Source organism: Gossypium hirsutum, chromosome A05 (genome assembly GCF_007990345.1).
Source record: "Gossypium hirsutum isolate 1008001.06 chromosome A05, Gossypium_hirsutum_v2.1, whole genome shotgun sequence".
NCBI classification, from domain to species: Eukaryota; Viridiplantae; Streptophyta; class Magnoliopsida; order Malvales; family Malvaceae; genus Gossypium; species Gossypium hirsutum.
The window spans coordinates 32,851,434-32,873,905 of record NC_053428.1 but is presented as its reverse complement, the minus strand read 5'-3'; the positions used below and the strand labels follow the sequence as shown (position 1 = coordinate 32,873,905).

Here is a 22,472-nt window from a genome sequence, read left to right as displayed (position 1 = left end):
TAAATAATTAAATAGAGATAATATCATTTTATATCATCTTCATCCCCAAAAACTCTATGGAAACCCTAGGAGAGAGAAAGGAAACTAATCAAGCTTAATTAGGCATGTTTTCTTGTCCCGTTTTGAGTAATTTTTATATTTTTGAGATCAGGATAGTTTAATCTATCTATTTTGGGGATTAATTTGAAAAGTTTTCAAAGTATAGAAGTTTTTTCATGGATGAATATGCTAAAATTTTTAAATTTGTGGTTGAAAATGAAAGGTTATTGATAGATAAACAACTTTTACAAAGTAAATTTTGTTAAAAATATGATTTAGGGATTAAATTGTAAAGATGTAAAAGGTATGGAAAATTTCTAATTTTGTGAAAAACATGTGCTGTGAAAGTTATATGAAAATTTTGGTTAGGCTTGAAATAAAGATTAAATTGCATGAATTTCAAATTTCGAGCCTAAGGACGAAATCGTTATTTGTGAAAAGTATAGGGGCAAAATAATAATTTTTCCTAGGATGTGAATTGAATTAAATTAAGTACGAAATGGATTAAATTGATATTAAATTTATTTATATAGATCCTGAAAGACCTAATACCGAGTTAAATCGAGGAAAACAAAAAGTTTCGTATTAGTAGATTTTGTATACGAACAAGTATCGAGGTAAGTTCGTGTAACTAAATTGTGTATATTTATATGTTTGAATTAAATGTTGTATATGTGAATTGTATAATTATCATGTATGTGAAATTGATTGAATATCCGATAATGTCTGATAAATGTCAAATCCCGTTTGAATAAATGAAAGTCGATGGATACAGGATTTCCAGTATTGGTTGTGGTCCAGCATATGTTGCGGACACACCATAGCTCAAAAGAGCATACCGTTATTAGCCCTTTCGAGCTTCCTGTTATATGGTTCAGCGAGCTTCCCGTTATAGCTCTTTGGAGCATTCCGATAGGTTGTGATCCTACATTTGTTGTGGACACACCTCAACTCTTATGAGCATCCCAATTAAAGGCTCTTGGTGAGCTTCCCATTAAATTGACTCTTTGTGAGCTTTCCCGATAGTGCTCGCTCAAACTTCCCGATATTGGCTATATGGAGCTGGTTCTTTGTGAACTTCTCGATTATGTCTCTTATGAGCTACCCTTTATATAGCCAGGGTAAGCTTCCTGATAGGCTCTTTATGAGCTTCCCGAAATGGCTCTGTGTGAGCTTCTCGTTACAAGGCTCGAGGGTGTACTTCCCGATTATATGCCCTAATTGGGTACCCCTGAAGATGAATTGACGAATTATAGTAGTGTACACTAAAGTGTACTATATGAGCGTATCCATCGATATTTCTAAAAAATTCAACGGGTAAAGTTCTGACATGGCTAAACTGAATCTGAAATGATTTGTCATCAAAATGTACATGTAATATAGAATAATATTATGGAAAGCATATGAATATGAAAGACATTAAATGATGAGCTCATCTATATTTTTGATATTATGTGAATTACTTGACTAACATGATTGGTGAAGTTGTGTCTTAGGTTATAAGTATAACAGCCGTTTTTAGTCAAATCGAAACAGTAGTTTCGGGACCACAAATCTGAGGTCAAAATAATTATTTTATTATTATTTTAATGTCTACAACATGATAGTATGATTGTGTGAAAATTTCGTTAAGATATTTTATTGTTTGAGTGCTTAATTTGATAAAAATGACTAAATCGCGCAAAGTGTAAAAGTTGTGTTCTATTAGCTAAAGGTGTATAATAGCTATAGAACCTTAAAGTGGAGTCCTTATGTGATAATTAGCCCATTAATTAGGTAGTGGATGATATTGGCTTGGCATTATGGAAATTGTGATTAAGTTTTAAGGTTAATTAAGTAAATTAGCAATTTAAGTTAATTAAAATAAAATAAAAAAAATGATCATCATCTTCCATTATCTTTTCCCAACAAAAATCACCATGAGAAGAAGATTTTTTTAGGGTTCTTCATTCGACCATCTTCAACTCTTGCAATTAGGTATGATTTTTGTCTCGTTTTTAATGATTTCTATGTGTTTGAGATCGTTGTAGCTTAGTCTAGCTAGCCCAAGGACTAATTTGAAAAATTGTTAAAGGTTTAGAGTTTTTCCATTGATGAATATAGCTGTATTTTGATGTTTGATGATAGAAATTGTATACTTGTTGTTAGATAAACAACATTTGTAAAGTGATTTTTGGTAAAATTGTCAATTAGGGATTTATTTGTAAAATGTGAAAATTTTGTGGCTAAATTATTAAATAAATGAAAAATATGGGCTACTATAGTAATAAGAGAAATTCAACTAGCATGAGTAGGGACCTAATTGTATGAATTTGTATTTTTATGAGCTAGGAACTAAATTGTAAAAATGTTTAAAATTTTGGGGGAAAAGTGTAAAGTTACCATAATTTAATTTTGGCCTAAATTGAATAGAATGATAATTAAATAAGTTAAATTTGATTACATATAGATCAAGAAAACCGAAGTTCAGATCTAGATCGGGGGAAAAACAAAGTATTGGACTAGTCGATTTATTTCATCGTTTTTGTGAATTGAGGTAAGTCCATATGTTATTAAGCATTGTTGTAATTGTGTTTTAAATTCTTTATATTTGAATTGTTGATGAATATGATTGTACGAAAATGTTCGACGAACATTCGGCAATGAGAACTCCCAGTTGAACCTTAGGAATAGATTAGGATACAAATGACATGTCATTAGAGGTTATGTGATTCGGGTGCTGGTCCGTACGTCCTATCGGTGGCTGAGTTATCTGGCGTGTGTTGCAGATTCTCATCAGCTTGTGTGAGCAGCACTGTATAGCTACGTCATGACCGTTAGCTTGTGTGAGCAGACCCGTTGATAACTCGAGAGTAAGCATTATATGAGATATGAGATTGAGATAGCTTTGACTAAGTATTGACACTTAGGGTGCGAGGTTCCTAAGTATCCAATAGTATTCCAAATGGTTCAACGGGTATATCAAAGATATGAAATGGTGAGAAATAGATTCGTATCAGTACAGGTATGTACCGAAACTATATGAGTATTGAATCTATGAAAGTTATGAGTTCATGATTACTTATGCGATTGAATATATGTTAACATTATGCTTTAATGATTTTGTAATATATTATGTTCATACTACTTGATTTATGAATGAATAGTGAGCTTTACTTATTAACTATACAAGCTTACTAAGCTTTATAGCTAACTCTGTTTACTTTTCCGTGTTTTATAGTGTTTATCGAAGCTAGCTCCGATTGGGAGTCGTTGGAGATTGCATCACACTATCAAGCTTTCACTTTGGTACTTTTGAACTTATGTATTTGGTTATATGGCATGTATAAGAGTTATGGCCATTTTGGCAAATAGTTTGGTAATGGACTTAGCCATTTGAGTTGGCTTGTAAATGATAAATGGTTAGTTATGTGTATAGCCATGTGACGTGGCTTATTTTGGTTGATTTAGTTATATATATATGCAAATGGCTTTTTATATGCATTTGGTAATTGCTATGTAAATGCTTGTGCTGAATGGTTGTTTGTGAATTGGTAATCTGAGTATCAAATAGTTGATAATTGAGAATTGGTATGCTTGTGATTTTAGGCAAAGTGATGCATAAATGAAAGTGACCATTTAGGTGAATTGAGAATATGAAATTGGCATGAATTGAATGGCATATTGTGGTACTTGTGTGCCTTGTAGTTGTTGGTATTGGTATAGCCTGAATTGAACTTGGTTTAGATGAGTTTAAATGTCATTTGAAGTTGTGGTATATGCCTTTTGGATTGGTGTAAGAGAATGCAATTTGGGTGAGAAAGATGGCTTGGCAAATAGCCTATTTTTGTCCACACGGGCAGAGATATGGGCGTGTGTCTTAGCCGTGTGTGACACACAGTCTAGTGACACGGCCGTATGTCCCCTAGTATTTAATTAGAAATCAAGTCAGTATGCTCCACACGGGCGTGTGACTTGGCCGTGTGGCGTAAGTTAGTATACCCTACAGGTTTGGCACGGCCTAGCACACGGCTTAGTACACGGGCGTGTGAGGCCATTTCAAAGGGCACACGGGCTGGTCACACTGGCGTGTGGTTGGCCATGTGACTTAAGTCAGGGAGTTACACGGGGCCGGACACGATCTGGGACACGACCATGTGATCCCATTTTGAATATCCACAAGGCCTGTGACATGGACGTGTCTTTGACCGTGTGAGACACACGGTCGGGCCACACGGTCGTGTGTTCCCTATATTTTGTAAAATTTTCTAAGTTTACTGAAAATATCCTAAGTGTAATGACCCAAATTTTACGGTTATCGAGAAAGAGAATTTTCGGGTCTCCATTTCTAAAAAAAAATAGATTCGTAAATATTTATTAAAAATATTTACGAAGTCAATTGAGTGGTTAATTAGACTTTAATTAAGTAAATTTAGCTTAATTAAGAGTAGTTAGTGGAAAGGATTAAATTGAATTAAGTGTGAAAGTTTAATTATAGAATAAAGAAAAGTGAAGGGACTAAATAGGAAATAAGCCAAAAAGGGATGACAAATGTATGGTTAAAATAAATTAAATGTGTACAAATATAAATGGTACACATGTATTATACATGTGTATTTACTTATTATATAAGTAAAATAATAATAATTAAAGTATATTATATTAATATTATTTTATATTAATTAATTAAAAAAATAAAAGTTATGACAAGTGTAAGGTGATAAATTAATACATGTGTATTAATAAATATATACATGTATAAATAATAAATATTATAATAGTTTAATAATAAAATAAAGAAATGAAATAAAGAAATAAAAGAAATGAAAAAGAAAAACAAAGCAAACGAAACAGAGAAGAACTGGGGAGAAAGAAAGGAAAGAAAGAAAGAAAGGGAGAAAAGAGAAAATCAAGGTTTTGAAGCTTTAAACTTTAATAGGTATGTCAATTTAGCCCTTTTTACTTAATTTTGATGTTTTAAAAGCTTTAGAACAAAGTTTTGATGAAATTAAGTTGATATTTTGAAAGTTATTAAATTTCTAAATATTGTTCATGTTGAGTAAAATGATGAATTAAGGGCTAAATTTATAGAAATTCAAGTTAGAAATGAAATAAGGATTGAATTGTAAAGTGATTCATAAGTTTTATGCTTTAAGGACTAAATTGAACGAATTTTGAAATTATGGTTTTATGATGAAAAATAGATAATTATGTCTAAGTCTGGTTAAAAATTGAGTAGAAATAAAGTATGAATTAAGATAGAAAAGTAAGTGAATTTAGTTAGGATTAAATTGAAATTAAAAGTAGAAAATCAACATTTTGCACTAAGACTATTTTGGACAGCAGCAGTAGTCTAAGTTTGAAAAATCACCAAAAATTATAGAAATTTAATTAGAGGATGAATAAAATATGGAATTAAATCTTATTGAGTCTAGTTTCTTATAAAAGAAACAGTTTAAGCTATTGAATTGTAAATTATAATATATAATGAATTTTGTGAGACAAGGTCAGAATGAATTTGGGTTCCCCTGTTCTGACTTTGGAAAATCACCAAAAATTGGAGAAAAATAATTAGAGGGTTAAAGTTATATGTTTAGAATCCCTAATGAGTCTATTTTTAGGAGAAATCAATGGGAATATTATCCAAGTTCTGTACGGTGAGATAATTAATTTTTAGTGAAGAAGGCTCGAAACTGTCAGACAGCAGAATAGGGGTGAATTTAAAGAATAAACTGTACTGAATAGCTAAGCTAAAAATTCTGAAAATTTTATGGTAAGAAGATTTGTAAGTCTAGATTCAGAAAAAATTAACAGATCTTAATTTAGAATTCTGTAACTCAAGATATAAATTAGTAATGTATTAATGATTATGAATTGTATTAATTTCGTAGTTAATGTGGTACCGAAAATCTCAGCTAAGAAAGGACAAGACAAAGTCAACGGGAGTTAGCTCGAAAGTTACGGTTTGTATTTCTATAACCCAAACTTAATATTTAATTATTGAATTTATTATTTATTATGTATGGTAGGTGCATTGATTAAATTATTTGAAATAAAATAAATTATGAATATGTGTAAATATGTGAATTGTGTATTGATTGAAAAGTGGTTGGAATTGAACCGAAGTATGATTATATGTGAATATCTGAAATATATATTGGTATTGAATTGTATACTGATCAGAAAGTGGAAAAGTGAATTTGAATTGAATTGAATTGAATTGAATGGAATGGAATGGAATTATGATTAATTGAAATGTGTATTGGTTGGATATTGAAATATGAGAAATTATGATTGAATTGAAAGCGAATTTGAAATAGAAAAATGATTTGAATACCCTATTAACTAGTCAGACTGAGTCGGATATAGTTGGCATGCCATAGGATTTGGAAGTGTTCAGGCACTGAGTGCCATACTGGTGTGTTTGGTTGGAATCCGTATATCCGCCAAAGTCCGAGTCTTGTTAATAGGGGTAAATATGAATATTAAGTAAAATTGGAATAAGAATTAAATTTCCTATTAACTTGTCGGGCTAGTCGGATATAATTGGCATGCCATAGGATTGGAAGAGTACGGGATTTATCGACTTTACCGATCCGGCACTTTATGTGCCGTATTTTAGGCACTTATGTGCTAGTTACTATTAACGCTACTGCTACTGTTACCGATTCGGCACTGTATGTATCGAATATTGTTACTGTTACCGTTACCGATTCGGCACTGTGTGTGTCGAATATTGTTACTGTTACCGTTACCGATTCAGCACTTTGTGTGTTGAATACTATTACTGTTACTGTTACTATTTCAGATTTGTTCCGATGAGGTACTCTGTGTACCGTACTGCTACTGTTACTGTTCCAGCTTTGGCCGATGAGGCATTTTGTGCCGTACTGGTGTGTTGGTTGGATCCGTGTATCCGTCTGTGTCCGAGTCATGTTAATAGGGGTAAATAAAGGTATAAAATAACTGATTATTACTGAATAATTGACTGTTACCGGATAATTGACTGTTACTGGATATTAGACTGTTACTGAATAACTGAATATTACTGAATAATTGATCATTACTGAATAACTGATTGTCACTGAATGAATGACTGCTACTGAATAACTTAATAGTTACTGAATATCTGATTTTACTGAATAATTGACTGTTACTGGATAACCGATCAATTGATCGATACTGAATAACTGGTTATTATTGAATAATTGATTGTTACCGAATAACTAACCGTTACTGAATAAATAACTATTCTGAGTGTTAATGAACATTACTGATTGATTAATTGCTATTGAAAAATAATAAATGATTTGAAATTTAAAGTAGACCTAAACATTGGTTGGAAAGTGAATGTTTGAATTCTCATTGAGTTTGAATAGTTCAATATATATAAATTAATATGTTTTATAATTGTTTAAGTGTTCAGATTATAGAAATACCACTGAGTGTATACTCAGCATATGGTTTGTTTCCGTGCGCAGGTTAAGTTAAGGCTAGACTGTTGAATCAGCATTTCAGGCCGATCCCGAATTCAATGAGGTAAAGTATGTTGAGTATTGATAATGGCATGTACCTAGGATGTTTAATGAGAGTCATTTGGGTTGTAAAAGTATTGATGAAATAAGTAAATTATGGTTGGCAACGGTATATAGTATGAATTTTGAAATTTATAAAAAAATTCGTATTGATTCTAAATTAGTTCCAAATTGAATTTACTGTCCATATTGGACCGCGAAGGCCCATTAAAGGGACGACATCTTAAAACTAGGATGAGTGTGAATATTTATTTTAATTAATGACTGAAATTGGACTGTACTGACTGGTAATGTCTTGTAACCCTGTTCCGGCGACGGTATAGGGTTAGGGGACGTTACACTAAGTTACCAGTTTAGTCCCGAACCACTCCTAAAGCATGTTTTGGGCTTTGTAGGCTCGTATTAGGGACGTTATGAATGATTATGAATATTTTATATTTGAAATGGAAAAATGTATGAGAAATGTATGTTTATTTAATAAGTCTGGTAATACTTTGTAACCCTATTCCAGCATTGAATACGGGTGAGGGGTGTTACAATAAGCCAAATTGTTTGGATGCATTATTGTATTCTTATCTTAAATGTAAATATATGGTAAGTTAAATTCATGTTATACGAACTTACTAAGCATTAAATGTTTACTAGGTTTTCTTTTCTATGTTTTATAATATTCGGAAGCTCGTAAAGGTTGGAGATCAGTCGGAGTATCATCACACTATCCTGCAGCTTGTTTTGGTATAAATAAAAAAATTTACTTTGATATAATGGCATGTATAAGCTAATTTAACCTATGATGATATGTAAATAGATGTCTATAATCTAGCCATTAGTAATGGAATATTTTGGTATGATAATATAAAGTTATATCATGTTTAATACATACATGTATAAGGTTTGGTTAAATTGAATTAGAGTAAAATATAAATCATCATAAGAAGGTAAGCTTGATCATATGAATATTTGATACTATTTCATACATATTAATGATGTTTTCTTGATTTATATGACTTGAATTAGTTGGCAAATATATGCAAATGTTGTTGTAGGTTAAAGGTTAAATTTGGGTGAGAAATAAGGCTAGGAAATGGCCTTATTTTGTCCACACGGGTAGACACACGGGAGTGTGTCTTGACCATATGTGACACACGACCTCATACATGGGCATGTGATTTGGCCGTGTGTCCCCTGTATCCTAAAATTTAGAAATAGAATGCTCAGAATTGGGCACACAAGTAAAGACACGGGCGTGTGTCTCAGCTGTGTGTGCTACACGGCCTAAAACACGGGCGTGTGTCTTGGTCGTGTGAAACCTACACCTAATTTGTGAAATTTAAATTGACCACACGACTTAGCACACTGGAATGTGGCAGGCCATGTGGCACAAGTCAAGGAGTTATATGGGTAAGGACACGGGCTAGACACGGCCATGTGTCTCACATCGAATGCCCACACGGCCTGAGATGTCATATAGCCGTGTGGCTACTCACACAGGCATGTGACCCTTGTATATAAGAAAAATTTTGAAATTTTACGAAAACTTTTCTGAGTTCTCGGTTTAGTCCAGGAGTGATTCTAATTTTTGGATTGGGCTTCGAGGATCCATTCAAGGGACAGTATGATTAATTTCGGATATGAAACGTAAATGACATGAATTATATGAAATTACTCTGTAAACTCCGGTAATGCTCTGTAACCCTATTCCGACGATGAGTACAAGTTAGGGGTGTTACATGTTTTTCTAAACTGTTCAAATTTTCGACATCGAATTGTTGAATGGATTCTGTGGAATTCGGCAATTTTTGTGTCTTTCTGAAATTAAGTGCTTAGGGGTTAAATTGATAGCGAAATGCATGATCTCAAATTGGTTTTGATGTGTGTCTCAGTATTGTCAATGTTAGGGATTGATTTGCTGAGGAAAAACATGAATTTCAGGCTGTTTTAGGGTGGTTTCATAACTACTCGCTTGGTGACTAACCTACCAAACCTACCCAATCGTACGCAGCTCCTTCGTCCCTTTCCTCTCTTTCAACCCATCTCACATCTGCGATATGGCTTGGACCCTTCTTTGAGTGGGAGAGTGTGTTGCAATTATCCTCGAAAGTCTCCCTGCCCTCGTAAGGCCAAGCGAAGACGTCAAGGCTCCACACCTGAGAAATTTTTCATGTTCCTTATTCGAGCTTTCTTGACCAATTATCCATTTTCATGGGTTGGCGGAAACAAACTCTCTTTTTAATTCCACTAGTAGGCGGGTCCTATAAACTTTGACTCAGGAAGAGGCAATTTTGTCACACGGCCTTAGACACACGGCCGTGTTCTTTAGCCATACGGGCGTGTGAGATTCCACATGGCCGTGTCTACTTTACACCCTATTTTATCAATTTTGGATAGAGAGTTACAGGGGCTGCTCACAAAGCCATGTAACTGGGTCACACAGGCGTGTGTCTCCTCCACACGGGCGTATGCAGCCTGCACATAGGTGTGTATAGCTTTCACATGGGCATGTAGGCTTCCACATGACCTAAGTACTTCCACACGACTAGGGCACACTATCGTGTGGCCCTGTTTCACAAATTTTTGTACTACATCAGATTTTGACTCGTTTTATGTTTCTGTGTGTTTCGACCCTCGGTTAGGCCTTAGTAAGGGTGGTTGGGACATTGGTTTGGCTCAGATTTGTGTGGTTATTTGTAATCATAGCGTTAATTTAATGATTTGTTTATATGTTATGTAATGTTACCTAGTAAATAAGTAGCCATAACTGATTCTAAATTTGATCGATTGAATATGTGCACCTCTATTTCTGTATATTGTATGATTGTCTGTAAGTTGTGTACATTGTGCATCTGCATGAAAATCTGAGATTTGGTTGTGAAGAGAAAGAAGTTTGATCTGGCAGTTTAACTGCGTTATTTATTAGTGGTGATACCGCAACATAAACATATGTCAACTCAGCTACATATTTTTATCAGAGTGGCTTGGTTCCACATATCGTGGTATGTAGGGTGGATGGACCTATTATGGTCTTATGTGGTGTGCAGGGTGGATGGGCTAGATATAGCTCATATGTGGTGTGTAAGGTGGTCGAAGTGGTGTTCGAACGGTTGGGGTGGGTTTATTTTGCTGCATTCATTGCATTCGATTATAAGTCTGTTTGTATGATTGTAAGGTTAGTTGCAGAATAATGTGAATAGTTTGACGTGTTTTTATACTGATGTGTTTTGGGATATTAGCTCCATGTTACATTTGTTGGACTGATTATTTGATACAAGTTGTACGTTCTCTGTTTGTTTACACATATGAGAATTATTTGCTTCACTCCTTGTCACCTGCTTTTGTTTTTATTTTGAACTCACACTGAGCTCGTGTAGCTCACCCTTTAGTTTTCTCACTTTCAAGCACTCTCGTGTTCTGTAGCTGAACTAGGCACCCAGAGGTCTCAGATGGGTCAGATTTGAATTAATCAAATAAAGTGATTTTTCAAATCTTAATTCATGATTTTTTTTGGACTGTTATTAATTATAAGAACTGTGGTATAATTTAATTTTGGGCTTTCGTAAATTGATACGCCAAATTGTTAAATCTTAAATTGTTAAATGATCCAGTGTGGTTTTAGCAAACTGTTTTGAAAATTATTTTTAAACAAGCCTTTGTTTGTAAATTGCTTTTAGATCATTTCGGTGGTCAATATGACCTCCGAGATTCGATTGAAACTTCCAAGCCAGGTTTTGGGGTGTTACATGGTTACTTATAACTTTTCATTTGCAACTATTGGAACACTATATATTTTTTAAAAATGTTCCAACAAAACACAACAAAAATATTCTTTCATTTAAAGTGAGGTAAAATGTCGGTGTCATTGTAACAGTCAGTGAAACAGCAAGAGTAAAGTATGTTCAGTCACTATTTCTACATAAACAGTGGGATTCAGATGTCTTTATCTTACGATAAACTACGAGGTATTCTTCTGATAACTCTCTCATCTACTATCCTATAGTGCTAGGAAATTTGTTGATGGATCATTCTGCAATATTTATCCACATGTTCTTCATATTTGCCGTAGAAAGTAAAAAGAGTAATTGATAAGACGGTTTTTAACATCAGGACATGATAAATACATTATAATTAAATGAGTGCATGAAGATCCCTTGCATCATATTGCAATTAATCAGCAAAAATGAGAACAAATATGTAAAAGATTCCACAAGGTCAAGAAAAGAAGTTTGTAATAGGAGCTTGATACCAAGTTTTTTAAGTTTTAACCACATAAAGTAATAATCTATCTTGAACTTAGATGTAAGTGTCAAATACATGTATGTCTAATATATTCCAAGATTTTAATGTACTTTGAGAGTCTTTAGAGGATCACTATCATGTCCCCGTAACCATGTCTAGATATGTGTCGAACATGAGAGTTTTCAAAAAACAAAGAGTCCGAACAACATAGTTCCATGATTGCTTACTAGAAATAAATCAAAAGAGGTTGTGATTAAACCACTAAGTTAGGTTTAGTTACATTTAATATTATATCAGGATACATTTATACATCAATGAATCATAAGAAAGATGAATGTGCAATCAGTAGGCATATGAACTTTCTTACTAACATAGGCAAGTGTAAAGAAAGAGCAATAGCTACCAATGGCAGAAAAGAGCCACAGAAAAATCAAAACCTGCCAACTGAACTAAAAGTTAGAATTCATATTTAAATTGGCTAGTTATGTTGATTAAACTTGTTTGGGAAAAAACAATATAGCAAGATAAGGAATCTACAAATGCTTAGTTGATTTATTTAATAAAGTGGAAAAAATACTCAACTTCAAAATCTAAGCTGGAGTTGAAAGGAGGAGTGGAAGGTAAACATAGTAAGCCTTTACTCTTATTTCTGTTTTACTCAAGTTTTAGTGTGATTATGTTCCATCTTTTCCAATATTTCCATGGATTTTTAGAGTCTTTGAAGAATTGTATCCCCATTGTTATGTCCGCATATGTTTTAGAATGGGTACTTCAAGAAAGAAAAATGAAGAGTCAGAGCAATGAGGCTCTATTTCCTATTACCAGACCAATTCACACTGTAACACCCCTAACCCGTATCCACTGCCAGAACAGCGTTTTGGAGCATTACTACCATATGCAGATTACTTAAAAAAAATTTAAATACTTATCGATTCAGTGCATCATATAAATAAATATATTACCATTCAATCAACAGTTTGGCACTTGTATAAGCATCAAACAGCAACATTGCTAGTATACTTGCACATATATCATATAAATTCAACATTGATATATCTATTTTCTCGTCATATCGCACTTGAGTTTAATAATAGTCTCATCTTACATAATTTCCTTGTATCAGCATATCAAAGATAATCATACATGTACATGTCATGAAACATATCATGCTCTTACCGTTTCTTCATAACCATATATCATTCATTTCATTATATCAATATTTCATGCTCCATCATTTCCATATATTTTATGTATATTTATTCCGGTAATAGCTTATATCTTAACATAAGTTATATTCCATGTACTTATACTTATTTCATTTATCTATCTTCATAATTATTTCATACAACTATTTCGTACATATATGTCCATATGACCAGTTCTTGTAAACATTTAACACAATCATTTCATATAATCATTCGTTATCTGATACATATTACTTGAATATCAATTGTTCAACAGATGTCATAGCGTCTCCCATCCACGGTCTTATTTATCTTTGACATGATGCCATAGTGTCTTTCAACTATGGTCTTACTCATTTTCTGTCATGTTGCCATGGTATCTTTCAACCATGGTCTTACACATTTCATTTCAGAGAGCACACTCCCGCGAACCTCATCCTCACAGTGGGATTACCAGTCCAGGCTAAATCCCCTGTAATATAAACTCATAGAGTATTGTCGGGATTACCAGTCCAGTCTAAATCCCCTGCAACGACAATTACTCTAATGAGCTTGGATCTGAATTACCAGTCCAGGCTAAATTCAGACCCTAATTTGGATTACCCCTCCGGGCTAAATCCATTTTACACGTATTCTTCAGGAGGGCTATATCAGAATAGGATCACCCGTCTGGGCTAGATCCTTTTACCGTCAATTCCTTTTCAAAGATCCATCAAAATTTCCTTTCATTCAACCGGGATTTCTTCCCCCTTTTATCAAATATATCAATGTTTCATTAATTTTCATACAATGAACATTCAAATCATATTCACATCAATAACATACAATCTCAAACATTTAAGAATATAATTCAAGTTACACGAACTTACCTCATTGCTTATTTGTGTTTATACTTTCATTAATTCGATATCTTTTCTTTTCCACGATCAAGTCTCATATTTGAGTCGTTCGGATCTTTATAAATAAATTTGATCATCATTTTCATTCATTTCATATTCTAATACATTTAATTAATGCTCTAGGAAAAATTACCATTTTGCCCCTAAACTTTTAATTAATGACGATTTCATCCTTAGGATCAGAAAAATAAAATTCTTGCAATTTAATCCTTATTTCAAGCTATTATTCTCATATGTATTGATAACAGTTCATGAATTCTATAAAATATCAGAATTTTCCATAATTTCAACACTTTTCAATTTAATCCCTAAAACATGTTTTCCCCCGATCTTGAACTAAATTAATAATTTCATTCAATTTTTTAATTTAAATAATAAAATAATCCATTTAATGCAATTTGGTCATTTCTGACATTTTTACAAAATTGCCCATAAAGTTTTACTTTTATTCAATTTAGTCCATGAGCCTAAAATATACAAACTAGCCATGCTAGATGAATATTCATACATATTTTTCCTCCTCCTCCTCTCCATTCCACATCCTTAGTGTAGATAACACACTTGTAAGTAACATTATCCTTAGTTTTTATTATTTACTTTTATGAATATTCAAGCTGTCTATCTGTGTCACAGTCACTAAATTATTTATATCTGGAGCTATAGAACTCCAAATTAATATAATATAATTTTTCCTGAAACTAGACTCATATATATTCTTACCATAAAATTTTCAGAATTTTTGGTTTAGCCAATAATTACAGTTTATTCTTTAAATTTACCCCTGTTCTGCTGTCTGATAGTTCTGGCCCTTCTTCACAAAAAATTAATTATCTCCTCATACAGAATTTGAATGATGTTATCGTTCATTTCCATTGAAAATAGACTCATTCAAGATTCTAAACATATAAATTTAAGCCCCTAATTATTTTTATACAATTTTTTATGATTTTACAAAGTCAGAATAGGGGAACCCGAAATCATTCTAACCCTATCTCACAAAATTCATCATATCTCATGATTTACAATTCCATTGCTTACATAATTTCTTCTATAAGAAACTAGACTTAATAAGATTTAATTTCATATTTTATTCATCCTATAATTATATTTGTAAAATTTTTTATGATTTTTCAAAGTTAGACTACTACTGCTGTCCAAAATTATTTTAGTACAAGATATTAATTACCATGTTATAACACCCTTATTTTCTTTTTCTACACCATCTCTCATCACTTTTTCTTATTTTCTCTTCACTAACATATCAAGAACATAGGACCTTATGTAAGAAAACTCTACTATAACATTATTTCCATGCTTTGTCAATAATAACAAACTTAAAAACATATTGAAATCTTGATATACTTACCTTGTTCTATTGATACTAATCTTTAACTTGATTTTCTCTCTCCTCCAGCTTCTATTTCTTGAATCCAACTTGATATTCTAACTCCCCATGGTCTCCTTAACATTTTTCTCTCTTAGTAGCTATGGAAATTCTTTTGATTTCTAGGTGAAAATGGTAAATTTTTGGTGGAAGGACCAAATTGTAAAGAAAAGAAAATTTCTTTCTTTTCCTTCTCTTCTAACGTTGGTTGCATGCATGGAAAGATGATGAAAATTCTTCATCTTTCCTTCCTTTTATACTAAATAATTAATAATAAAATAATAATGAAATAATAATAAAATAATAAAATATCTCATTAAAATAATATATATCTAATTAAATAATCATAAAATATCATCAACATCATCCTTACTTTCTAGATTTCTCTCTCTCTCAATTGACCATTTTGCCCTTTATTATCTTTTAAAATTTCATCCTTGAGTCATCATTTAATTTGGTAAAATTATAATTTAGTCCCTCATAGCTCTTCACCTATTCAATTTGGTGCTAATTCATCCATTTTCCTTAGTTTCTAGATCATTCCACTCTTAAAATATTTACACTATTGGTCCTTCAACTTTTTCATATTTACACTTTAACCCCTCAAATTTTGAGTATTTACTCTTGTGCAACAAAACTTTTCTCACTTTTACAATTTAGTCCTTTCTTGAATTAATATATCATAATATACTTCTCAATATTGACATAACTCAAAATTTTCGTTTTTGTCACTTTATTTCCTTATTTTACTATATCAAGGATAATATCTTATTTTACTATATCAAGAATAATATCTTACTGTAAAAATTTTCAGGGTATTACACACACCTTGATACTAGTAATTAATGATTGAAAAACAATTCACAACTTAATCATAGTTCTAACAGCCTGGTTTTAGCTATATCGGAACAGTGGTTTTGAAACCACAAATTCGAGGTTGGAAAACTATTTCAATATTATTTTATATGTTTACAGCATAATTGTATGCATGTGTGAAAATTTCGTGAGCTAATTTTATTATTTAATAGCTCAATTTGAGAAAAATGACTTAATCGCGTAAAATGCATGTAATAGGCCCATTTCGCCTGGGCCCGTTAGAATCCAAAAAAACCAAAAATAAAAAAATATATAAATCGAAATAAAAAAAACAATAAAAGTCCATTAGTCTAAAATAGTCCATGACTCAATAAACTTAATCCCTTAGCCCATTGCATTAGACCCAATTCCGGTCCAATTACTAAATCTAACCCATAATCCTTAGCCCAACTAACCCAAACAACCCAAAATACCCCAGGCCCAAAACACCAATGAAATTTTCGGCAGAAACCTAGGTCACTTGCACCACAGCAACTTTCAGTAGCCTCTAGCACCGCTGCTGTCTCCGTGCCACCCTACATACGTCTTCACGCCTCATCCCACGTGCGTCACCACCTCCAGTTGGCTCCGTTCGTACTTGCAACAAACGAAATCACAACAGCAAATGACAACAAATATAATAGAATAACAACAATCGAATAAAGAAAAAAAAAGGGAAATCTATATATTTTATATTTTATTTTGTCTATATAAAGCCGATTGTATGCTGTAAAATGGATGACGAAATACTGAATAGAAGAAAAAGCCGCCAAAATTATTAGAATGTGATTTGAAACTTTTTTTTTCGTTTTTAGTATTTTCGATTTGTTCCTGCATATAGTTTTTTTTTTGTAGAGTGAAATAAAGAGGAATGAGATATTTACTTTTGAGGATGCACCGTCGAGGTCATTGTCTCCGCCGTCGAAATCGGAGTTTGAGACGAGGATTTTCGAGTGAAAATAAGCCTTTAATATCTGATTTGATGGAGATAATGAGGGTCTTCGCATCATTCATCGATTATGATGGTGAAATGGTGGTTGAAATGGCAGAAGCGGAGGGGATAGAGCCTTTAGGGCTGTTGAATGATGCCGAAACCCTAGCAAATGGGGATTTGATTTGCTGTTTGCGAAAATGGCAGATTGCCATTCAATTTTTTTTCAATTTTGATAACAAAATGAAACGGCACCGTTTGGTAGAAAAGGATCCGCGCGTTGACCCGTTTGGAGGCCCGGATCCGCGCCTTTTCACCTTGAAAGGTCAATTTGCGCGCATAGTCCCCTTCTTTGTTGAGCCGTTCAATTGAATCTTGTTTTGATCTCTTTGGTTTTTATTAATTTTTCCCGAGAATTTGCGCACTGCTTCAATTTAGTCCATGCCTAGGCGCCGCGTTTTGGTACTCGAGATATTTTCATTTTTAGTCCCTGTTTGTTCGGGCGCATTTAATTATGGTCACAAATTCTGTTTTAATAATTGGATTTATTTATAAATTAACCTCTAGATTTTGTTCTTGTTTCAATTGAGTTTTTTTAGTTTATGTGATTCTTTTACCTTTTTTTTAATTCGTTTATCTCTCATTTTTTATATTAATGTGTTATTTCATTGATTTTTTTTCATTAGATTAGTTTATTATTTGCATATTTTTAGGTGTATCTTTTTTAAAAATTGTTTTACCTTGTAATTTGCCTATTTTAAAATTTCTCTTTATACTTCTTTTATGTTTTAAAAATTTATATGATATTTAATTTAATGTTATTATACATATTTATTATTTTTACTCTAAGTACACATTCTTGATTTCGTGTTATTTTATATAAATTCTTTTAAATTTATTATATATATATTTTCTTTTAAATTTATTTATTTATAATTTGTTTCCTTTAACGCCTATTTAAAATTGTATATTTTATTTATTTTAAATACTTTCATATATTAGTATCTTTATATGTATATTATTTGTATTTATCACTAATTAAATCAATTTGTTTTATTTGAATTATGTTATATATTATTTATTTCAAATTCCGGCATGCATTTTTCATTTGTAAATTTTTCCAAATGGTTTATAATTTGTTTTATATCATATTGGCTTCTAGTTTCTATTTTGTTTTGTACATTATGTGTTGATTGTTTTTATATTATTTCCTGTATATTTGTTACACCATTTATTCGTTTTTTATGTGTTATTAAATCAATTGTTGTTCATTCATTCTTGCGAATTTGTGTTATATTTTGTATTAGTTATATTTAATTGTTTGTTTTGTTAGTTGGTTAAATAAGGTTATATTATCTTCATTCATCAAGTATTGTATTTTATGTGTGCATATTATCCCATGTTTATTATTTTTCTTTTGGCTTACAAATGTTACTTTATAATTTCCAACTCTTTAAAATCAATTATACCATTTTGTTTCAAGTCAAATAAATGTGTTTTGAGCTAGTTTACAATTTTTTATTTAAAAATTCTAATAAGGCACTGTTCAAAGTTTGGAAATTCAGAAAATCGTGCCCTGCCATACTAGATTTCGATTTTTTGTTGGACTAAATAATTGGATATTCTTTTGTAATTTTCAACGTATGAGCTTTTGGAAGTCAAAAATCAATCGTGTTTTCAAAGGTATAAAGAATCGTGTCCTATCGTGCTGGATGTGATGCTGTATTCCTTTGAAACAAGAGAATTTTGACGAACAACTTGAACCACTCAAATGTTTTAAAAGGAACCATATTTCAAAATCTTTTTTAAATCTTAGACATAATGATAGTACTTAATCAATTTGGTACCAATTTTGGGCGTAGTGAGGGTGCTAATCCTTCCTCATACATAACCACTCCCGAACCCCTTTTTTAAATTTACGTAGGCCAAAATTGATTTAAATTAAATAAAATGTTTTATTAGGTGATCCAATCACACCTAAGAAAAAGGATTAGTGGCGACTCCACACTTTGTTTTAAAAGTCGATCCCTGTTTTTTTCCAAATAAAAAAATAGTTTCGACAATGCAAAAGTCGCATTCTACTTCTTAAAGGTGTTTAATTGCTATGATTTATTAAATGAAAGGTCCTTATGATGTTATTAGACCATTGATAGTGGAATTTGACATAGATGGCCTTATATTAGATGATTTAAATGTTTTATTACTAAGGTTAAAATAGTAAATTGGTTATTAATCAATAAATAAACAAAACAAAGTCAATTATCATCTTTTTCTCTTCATTTATCAACCGAATACTCAAGGGAGGAATCCATTTTTATGCATTTAGGGTTTGGAACTTACAAGGCTTGATTGATAAGTGTTTTGGGCTCGGTTTTTGATGATTTCTATGTTTTTGTGATCGTTGCTTCGTGTTTTAGCTAGCCCGTACCTTTAATTTTGAAACTGTTAAATATTTTGAGAGTTTCCATTGATGATTTTATGTGTTCTTTGGTGTTTGAAAATGAAATATGAATTTTAGATGATAGATTTTCATGTTTTGTAAAGTGATTTTTGACAAAAATGTCAAAAATGGATTAATTTGTAAAATGTGATAATTGTGTGGTTGAAATGTGAAATAAATGAAATATGTGGGCTACTAGGGACACTAGTAAAATTCGGCTATGGTGAAATTGGATTAAGTTGCTTGAATTTGTATTTTGGTGAAATAATGACTAAATTGAAAAGTTGTAAAACATTAGGGCAAATGTGTGAAAATGCCAAAATATGTGTTTAAGGATTAAATTAAATGAATGAATGATTAAATGAGTTAATTTTGAATACATATAGATCAAGAAAAGAGGAATCCAGAATTAGATCGAGGGAAAGGTAAGATTATCGAGTAATTGACTCATTTCACCATTTTCATACTCGAGGTAAGTTCGTTTGTGGTAATTTCTTTATAAATGATTGTTAAATGCTTTGATATTGCATAAAATGTGATTATGAGATTACAGATAATGTTTGAGTTGTGAATAATACTCTACGGATGTGTTTGACAATGAGATCGACAAGTGAAACTTCCCGGTTGAACCTTAGGAATAGTTTAGGATGCTAGTGACATGTCATTAGGTTATTGAATTGGCTTCAGGCCACGATATTGGCACTTTGGGTGCGAGTGATACCTTGATTTGGCTACCAACCATAGTATAGGTATTTCAGAGAGGAGTTACCTTGATTTGGTTATGGGCCATGGTATAGGTACTCCGGGATAAGTTACCTTAATTTGGCTATAGGTCATGGTATAGGTATTTATCGATTGTGATCCTTGAGTATCTGAATTCTATTCCGAATGGTTCAAAGGGTAAATGAATGATGTGGTTGAGAAAGATGTTAGTACGAGGTGACACAGGTACGTACGAACCTATTCGAGTATTAAATAGAGAAAGTTCAATGAGATGGTACTTAATCATGTTTTGAGACATGAGAAAAGTTTGTGGTTAATGTGATTTTGATTTGGTAATATGTAAATGGTTGAATTACATTTATTTGATGAATTGAGTTATTCACTTACGAACTTACTAAGCTATGAAGCTTACTTGGTGTTATTTTTCTATGTTTTATAGCGTATCAAAGCTAGCTCGGATTCGGGAGTCGTTGGGAACATCATCGCACTATCAGACACCTAAGTTGGTACTTTTGAGTTGTATATATATGGTATATGGCATGTATAGGTTAGTAATGAAACTTTGGTTATAAATATAGTCATGAGATTTGGCTTATAAATGTATATCTTTTTATTTGTATAGATAGCCATGTATGATGGCTTATTTTGGTATGTTTTGGTATAAATGTGGCTAAGGTATTATAGTTGTTCACATGGTTATATTTTAAGCTTGGTAAATGATCTATATAGTGTAATTGAATTTGATAATTTGAGAAGTCATGTGCTTGAGAATGGATGCTTTGTGATATAAGTTTTGAATAGGTATTTGGCATTGACTTGAGTATTGAATTTGGTGGAATTGGATATTGTATAAATGATGCATTGGAATGTTGATTTTGGCTGCCTATTGTATGATGAAATGGTACCATTTTGGTTGCTAAGTGTGCATGAGAAAAATGTGGCAAATTGGCCTTGCAAATGACCTATTTTTTTCACACGGGCAGAGACACGGACGTGTGTCTCAGCCATGTGCGACACACGGTCATGCTATACGGTCGTGTGTCCCTTGGTGTTGAAATTGAATTGAAGTCAGTATACTCCACACGGTCTTACACACGGGCGTATGATTGGTTGTGTGGTATAAGTTAGTATACCCCCCTAAATGGCACACTGCTTAGCACACAGGCTAGACACACGGGCGTGTGGTTGGCCATGTAACCCAAGTCAGTATACTCTCCAGTTTTCACACGGCCTAGCACACGGGCGTGTCCTCAGCTGTGTGATACAAGTCAGTATGTATGCCCTGTTTTCATATGGCCTGTGACACAGGCGTGTCTGGAGCCATGTGAGGCACACGACCTGTTCACACAAGCGTGTGAACCTTGTATGTTTGAAATTTTTCTAAGTTTCTAAAATTTTTGTACGTTATCAATTTAGTCCCGAACCACTTCTAATGCATAGTTAAGGCCCCGTAGGCCCTTGTAAGGGACAATGTGATTATGTTGAGTGGTATTTAATTATATTTGCATAAAAACATGAATTATGTATGATTAATTATATTTGCATAAATACATGAATTATGTATGATGACTAATGTGTATTGATCGGTAATACCTCGTAACCCTATTCTGATAGTGAATAAGGGTGAGAGGTGTTACAATAATTCAACTAGCAATACCACAATGTCTATAGACTTTCTTATTGTTGATTTTGTTCCCCTTTGTTGTAGTACAAGTGATCTAAACTAACCTTGAAGAAAAGCCAAAAATAATTGCCAAGAGTCATATCTTGAACCATAAGAAGCACATTATTGATTTTAACACGTAATAATGCAGCAGTAGTGTTAACCATTTCTTGACATTTTAAGCTCAGGTAATGTTTCTAGTTGTCTACTTCAATAATAAATAGGCATGATTGTTGAAAACAAATTCAGTATTAAAAGGTAAATCAACATATAAAGAGGTAATATTAGTCATACCTATTTCCATAAGCAGCACAGTTGGCATGAATGGACAGTAGCACAATTATTATCAGCAAAACATCTTAACAAATATGTAACAATGGTAATCTAGATTTCTCAAATATGAGCTAAGCAATAGTAGCAATGACGATAATGCCAAAAGAAACATTCCACTGCTTCCACAAAAGAATATCAGCAGCTGGGAACATGAGAAGCAAAATTAGTTAATTTATTGCGAAAAAAATGCTCTAGTTTTATAAGGGTGATAATATAATGATCCAGAGCAACAATAACATTACAACAGCAATATCATACTGCAGAATAAGATTTT

General features: G+C 32.4%; 1 long non-coding RNA gene and 1 pseudogene across 1 annotated transcript; both read right to left on the bottom strand.

Moving 5' to 3' along the window:
* Positions 1-11,477: 11,477 nt before the first annotated feature.
* Positions 11,478-22,350, bottom strand: LOC107902523 (reticulon-like protein B16; annotated as a pseudogene).
* LOC107904451 (uncharacterized) lies at positions 16,393-17,369 on the bottom strand. The gene is made up of 2 exons (XR_001686236.2): positions 16,993-17,369; positions 16,393-16,705 (listed from the first exon to the last, which is right to left on the bottom strand). It is a non-coding gene; the product is annotated as an uncharacterized lncRNA (long non-coding RNA).
* Positions 22,351-22,472: the final 122 nt, after the last annotated feature.